The sequence below is a fragment of the Triticum urartu genome, chromosome 1A (genome assembly GCF_056163025.1).
Source record: "Triticum urartu cultivar PI428250 chromosome 1A, HENAU_Tu73, whole genome shotgun sequence".
NCBI classification, from domain to species: Eukaryota; Viridiplantae; Streptophyta; class Magnoliopsida; order Poales; family Poaceae; genus Triticum; species Triticum urartu.
The window spans coordinates 319617808-319625025 of NC_141873.1; the positions used below are offsets into that span (position 1 = coordinate 319617808).

Genomic DNA, 7218 nt, shown 5'->3' on the forward strand with positions numbered 1-7218 from the left:
TACTATAGTAACAATATAGTACATGCAGCTATGGACGCAGAAATTCCCCATATAAATGTGGGTTTCTTCGTGGATAACACAGAACCACATCGGGAGAGACCTCAAATCATCGAATTATATTGAAAAAAAGACTCCATCACCCCCCCCCCCCCCCCCCCGCCAAATTAAATATTTCATCAATTCTAAAATATAAGAGGTATTAGTTTGAAAGTCAAATTCCTTTAACTTGGACCAAGCTCAGAGCCAAAAATGTCAACATCCGCAACATTAAACAAAACAATATAGAAATTAATTTCAAGATGAATCTAATTATACCGATTTGGTATTATGGATTTTAATATATTTATCTACAAATTTGATCGAACTTAGACAGGTTTGACTTTAAAAATATATAATACACCTTATATTTTGAAACAGAGTGAGTAATGTTTTTTAGAAAATCCAACACCAACGACACAGCAAAACACGTCCAACCCTTCTAGTCTATGGATGAAACGGAAGATTGAACAGATTACGGAATTGCGGAGAGCCGGGCCGGCCGGATACAAAATTGCGGTGTGCATCATGATCGCCCGGGCGTCAACGCGTGAGGATTCAGGCGTACGCATGGTGATGGGTGCTGCAGCCTCCGGCGTCTCTGTCGCCGCCTTTGACCTGTGTGCACGAGGTGTATGGAAGGACTATGCACGTACACGTATACGGGGGAATCGGTCATGTTTTTTTCTTTAAGACAAGGGAAATCGATCGATTTTATTTTTTTGGAGTCTGGGGAGTCGATCAAGTGTGCAATCACTTTTTTTAAGAGTTAAGAGCTTGTTCGGCAACTCTCCAACGCCTAGAAATCCTCAAATCCAGCTCTTGGATCTCATTTCCAGCTTCCCAACGAAAATCGCGGATTGGAAACACCGTTCGGCTACAGAACTTCTAAATCCAATGGCTAGTCCTGGGCTTGTAGCTGGCCGGCCCATTAAGCTCTTTTTTTTGAAGATGTACACCCGAAGGCATACATTACTTGTAATCATAATAGTAACGATACAGAGATGATACACATACAAGCAACATAAGACAAGGAAGATACAAGCGGTTGTACTGCTGCATACCGCCATCGCCGCAACTGTCAATCACCCACGACCTTCACCGTCGCCGGAGAAGGAGAGCATCAGAAGCTGATTCACATCTTGTTGTTAAAGAAACCCCTAGCTAGGACGCTTTAACGAGCCGCGATAGCCACAAACCCCAGAAGGCTAGATCTAGGCCGATAAGGAACATGGCCGGAGGAGACCTCCAAGCCTCTTCAACGATAGATCCGGGGCCAGCGCCAACCCACCCTTCAACACGCGGCCGGATTCTCCACCATCTCCCACAAATCCGCAGGAGCCAACACAGTCGCACTCCAAGAGCAACCCATCCCCGCCGATGTGCCAAGACGCAACGTCAGATCGAAGCCAGTCCAACAGCTTGGACTCCACAAGCCTCTCGCCGGTGCCAGCAACACCTCCGACGAGCAGGAGCACGGACTGGGAGACCATTATTCTAAAAAGAACCATCGACATCTGCTCCACCATGACACCGACAGAGGAAACATGAAAAAACTTAGAAAACTTAGGACTAAGCACACCTGAACGAGAAACTGGGGCTCCCCTCCCCCTCGTGATGAAGACAGCGATCGGGGGGGAAGGGGAGCGGCAGAAGCGCCGACGAACTTCCTGGATCTGGGAAACCGCCGTTGTTCGCAAGAGCGAGAGAGACGTGCGGTTATTCCATTAACCTTGTTTCTGGACTGGTAGGGAGGGAAGGGAGTCACTCCGGTCTTTTCTTCACTCGACGAAACATTTCCTTTCACTTCGCAGTGGCATCTCGCTGTAAATAACTCGAACTCCAACTTTTCCGATTTCTGGGATCCACGAAACACCAGCTCCCAGTTTTTGTACTACGATCCGTCTCAGATCCAGGAGCTAGCTTTCTAGAGCCAGGTCATTCGAAACAGCTCCACTCGCAAATTCAAAGAAGATGGAAGCTGGGCAGTTGTTGAACAGGTTGTGCAACCACCTTTTGTTTTGAGACAAAGTGTGCAACCACCTGTGTAGCGTACGTGACGTGAGCTGGGAAGCACACTATGTTGTGAGATTGGCAACAAAGCAACAATGAGTGCGTGCAGCCTGCTTCGGCCTAGTTCGGAGGTCTTAGTTTTTCTGGAAGGCAGACTCTGGGCCCGTTCGGAAGTGCTCTTGCTTCCCAAACGAGCCAACTTCTCACGTGAGCTGGGCGGGCTGGCTTCTTGCGGGAGCTGGACGAGCGTTTGGAGCAAAGCAAGCCAGACTTGGTGGGAGCTGTAGCGATAGGAAAACAGGAGCAAAGTAGGCCACATGGGACTGCAAAACGAATCGTGTTCTTGACTTGGCGATGGCATTCCTAGTAATTAAGCTAAACTTCTCCTCCGCCGTTTTGTGAAGGTGGGCTTGGGCAGCTTCTCAAATTTGCACTGGAGGCCGCCTCCACTTCTTGAAGCTGGCTTCGTGGAGCCGAAGCGTTCGGCCAGCTTCTCGCCTGCTTCCGAAGAAGCGCGGAGGAGGAGCACTTCCGAACGGGGCCTCCTGATGCACTAGTCTTGGGCCAACCTGATGCATAGGACCCTTTTTCTGATAGTTACTCTTTTTCTGGACCTGTATTTCTGTGCATTAGGGTTAGTTTATTGGGTTTAGCAACTGTTTGTTATGCAAGGACAAATGGGATGTGGTACAGTTCATGGGAAGCATGCGATAAACAAGTGACAGATTACAAAAACAGCTATCATAGAGGGTTTAAGAGTAGGTAGGCGGCAGATGATGCTTGCTCCAAGGCAGTGCACAAGCAAGCATGCAATGTTGAAGTTGGCAAGGCGGATCGATAATTTTGGGCTGAAAAACTTCATCATCATTGTCCAGTTTGTCGTGATTGCAGTGATATTTTATTTGTGTGATCGGTGTGTTCGTGTGTAAGATGTAGCTGATAAGCTCATCATGCAGGGTACAAGGTAAGCAGACCTCGCTGCCTGTATGCAACCAAGCAATGTGCAGTTGTATGAGCCTAACCAATGCGAGCAACCAAACACGATGTGTGGAGTCGTTGCTATGACACAGAGAAGCAATATACAGACAACCAATCAACATGCCTCAATCAGGCTGATCTGATATAAGTATGCAAAATGAAAAAAAAACGATATGGATAACCAAAAGAGCATGAAGAGATATTACTGTATACATGGATTAGATTACACGACGCGACCAAACCATCGAACGACGCACCTGCTCGACACACGCCATTGAAGTACCGAATTGGTCTGGAAGTATCTAACTTATGGCCTGTGTGCGCGATGGAGGACAATTTCCACCTGTTTGTACGATTCCCACTGGCTCAAGAGTTATACCGTGCCTTATCTTCAGTTTGGAACCTCCCTAGTCTGAATGGTATTTTAAACACTGGGCGAGAGTGGCTTCTTCAGATCCTTGAGCCTCTTGATGATATTCAGAAATGTATGCTTTTGATGACATTTTGGAGGAGCTGGTATGTGAGGAATGAATTAGTACATAACAAACCTGCACCTCCGGTGGTGGTGTCCTGCAGATTTCTTCAGAGTTATCTTGACTCCTTGATTGGGATTAAGCTGAACTCCAACACTGATCCGCACAAAGGAAAAGCAGTAATCACATATTATGCTCCCGGCAACTCAAACAGCGAGTCCGTGGACGAAGCAACGACGGGGTGGTGTACTCCTGCAAGTGGCTGGGTAAAACTAAATTCTGACAGAGCTTTTGTCTCGGAGGGGGAGGCTGGTGCAGGGGTGATGTTGAGAGATGAGTTGGGAACTATCATCTTCTCAGCTTGTAGGAAGTTGTACTCTTGTCGGGACGCGCTTGAAGCAGAACTTTGCGCATGTATACAAGGACTCTCGCTGGCTCTACAGATGAGTGATCTGCCTATCAATATCGGGTTGGATTCTTCCATTGCAGTCTCGCTCATACAGTGCAAAGGGGAGATAGATCTATTTATGCGTCTATTGTTAGAGAAATTAAGTACCTTAAAGGTCTTCGTTTATTTGTATTACTCATATTTCTCGTTGTCAGAATAAAGCTAGTGATAGTTTGGCTAGATTTGCTAGAACTGAGAATAGGATCATGACATAGCTGGGATCAGGTCCTGCTGAGGTGGTAGAAGTTGCAAACAAAGATTGTATGACCACTATTATTGAGTAATACAAGTTGTTTTCCCGAAAAAAACGAAGTACATTTTTGCTCAAAAAATATAAGTACGGGCCTGAGACGTCATTATATACAGTTCACACATACTTCGCGCCAGCGTCGGCCGCCTGGCTAGCAGCTCGGAACGGCGACGTGGCATGCGACGATGGCCCTGTGGGCGGTGGGACTGCCAATATACCCACCGTACGCAGGGGTGCGCGCGTACTGGCAGAAGCATCCCTGCTGCGCCCGCAGGCTCGAGCAGCACGACGCCGACGGCGCCGCCCCGCTGATGATCGCCGCCGCGCACACCATCAGCTGCCCATCGTTGCAATGCGCCGTCGACGCCCTGCCCGACCCCGACTTGGCTCTGCCCGACGTCGACATCACCGCCGCCACCAGCGCGGCGACGACCAGCGCGGCCGCCACCACGCACGTCGCCACACGTGCCTTCCCCATGGCCTTCTGCATCATCTGTGCAACCGTGCGTGCGTACAGAGCCAACAATTATATTAACTGGCCCGTCCAACTCAAGTGCGCAGCATGATGGTGAAACTGGGAGTTGCGGCGTTCGTGCTACTTATAGGCTCTGGAAGCGAGTGCACGTACTTTACTTTGCATTGATATTCTCTCTTTGAGCGATGAAACTTCAGCATCGTCTCAAGCGGTCCTCTTTCTGCATCCAGTCGACAAAATTAAGCCACTGCACTAATCAGGATGTAACTGCCTTGGTATTGACATTCCCATGATTTTGTTGGATCGTTGCCCGGCAGACACCAATAAAAGGCAGTTAATTGGCTGCCGAACAAACAGACTTCGTTGATAAATGCTCAGGTTACAATCGGCCATAACAACTTGAGAAACAGCTTCAGACATTTTTCAGTACGAGCGAGAAATGCAATGCTAGGGTTTAACCGAACAAGCCCAAAGGCCTTGTTTGGTTAGGATACAATTCACATGGATCGTTAGGGATCACAGCCAGATCCACGTGGTGTTCTGTAAGGTTCTCATCTATATCTTCATGGAAATTCGAATCAAGTTCTTACAATTGGATCTCAGAGAGGGGAATTGAAGGGGAGAGGAAGAAGAACACGCTTTCTAGCTGGCCATCGTGCCATTTGCCTTTTGCCAAGTCTAGAAGCAGAGAGGGGAAAGGTACTTAAGGGGTTACAAGGCCTAAGGCCCATTCAGGGCCCGCAAGCCGAGCGGGCAGACGAGGCTTGCGTATGTGCCTGACTCTTGACTGTGCTTCCTCTTGCCGCTCTATTGTACCCGTGCCGCTGACAATCTTCCCCTGTTGAGATGCGGCTTGCCCCCAAGCCGGCGCCCTGGGAAACATTTGCTTCAGAGTTTCCAGATCCTCCCACGTAGCCAGTTCAGTTGAACCATTAGACCATTGGACCAGTACTTGCAATACTCGTTTGGCGCCACGCATCACCACACGTCGCTGAAGAATTAACGCAGGGATCTGCAGATGAGCCTCTGGTGGCGGCAGCGACCGCAGGATTTGCTGATCGGGCTTGAGAACCTTACGCAGCAGGGATACATGGAACACAGGGTGGACTTTACTAGATGCAGGCAAATCCAGGCGGTAGACAACTTCCCCCACACGTTCCAGTATCTTGTATGGACCAAAAAATTTATAGGCAAGCTTATGGTTGGTCCTCGGAGCAAATGAAGCTTGGATGTATGGCTGTAACTTTAGGAAGACTGATTCACCCACCTCAAACGTTCTTTCCGTCCTGTGTTTGTCTGCCTGTGCTTTCATCCGTTGTTGGGATCTTAAAAGTTGCTGTTTAACTGTGCTGAAAATCACTTGCCTCTGTTCCAACCACTGAGACAGATCATCGGAAGATATTGTACAATCAGGTCCAATACCAAAGTGCCTTGGAAGGTGCCCATATATAATCTCAAACGGGGTTCTGTCAGTGGCTGAGTGCCAATTGGTATTGTACCAATACTCACACAGGGATAGCCACTTAGCCCATTTAGTGGGGTGTGTACTGACAAAACATCTGAGATAACACTCGATCTGCTGATTAACACGTCCAGTTTGCCCGTCAGATTGAGGATGCCTCGCAGAGCTCATGCGCAATTGGATGCCCTGAGTATGTTGAAACAACTCTTTCCAAAACACACTTGTGAAAATGCGGTCACGGTCTGATACAATAGAGAGAGGCATACCATGTAACTTGTAGACTGTATTAAAAAAGGCTTCAGCCACTATCATTGCTGTAAAGGGATGATGAAGTGGGATAAAGTGGCCATACTTAGATAACTTATCAATCACCACCAGTATGCATTTGTAACTACCAGACGTCGGAAGCCCTTCAATGAAATCCATAGTTACCATCTCCCATGGAAGACTAGGTATTGGCAGTGGCTGGAGAAGTCCAGGGTAGGGGACTCGTTCAGGTTTCGCCTGTTGGCAGACCAGACAGTGTTGCATAGCCTGTTTGATAAAGGATTTCATACCAGACCAACGAAACAGTTGTCTAATTCTTCTGTAGGTGACAGGAAAGCCTGAGTGCCCCCCAAAGGTGAATCATGAAATGCCAATACCAGTTTATTTTGTAGTTGACTGTCAGCGCCCACCCAAATGCAATTATCAGTGCATAGAAGCCCATTTTTGAGAGAGAACTTGTTCTCTGCTGCTGGGTCAGCTGCCAAACGCTGTAATTTTTGTTGGCAGAAAGGGTCCTGACTATAACTTGCCAAGATTTCAGAAAGCCACAAGGGTTGTAGTGTTGACACTGCTTGCATTTCTGCATCTGCATGAGGTCTACGAGACAAGGAATCAGCAGCATTATTGTCTGATCCCTTCTTATAGACAATTTTGTACTGAAGCCCCATGAGTTTAGTTAATGCCTTCTGCTGCCAAGGTGTGTGTAAACGTTGCTCAAACAGACTAGTCAGGCTTCTATGATCAGTTTGAATCACAAACTCACTCTACTGTAGGTATTGACACCAATGTTCAACAGTCAGCAGAATAGCTAAGTAT

At 47.8% G+C, this 7218-nt stretch overlaps 1 pseudogene; it reads right to left on the minus strand.

Annotated features, from left to right (window-relative positions):
• Positions 1 to 4294: 4294 nt before the first annotated feature.
• On the minus strand, positions 4295 to 4737 carry LOC125532856 (non-specific lipid-transfer protein 2P pseudogene; annotated as a pseudogene).
• Between the last annotated feature and the right edge of the window lie 2481 nt (positions 4738 to 7218).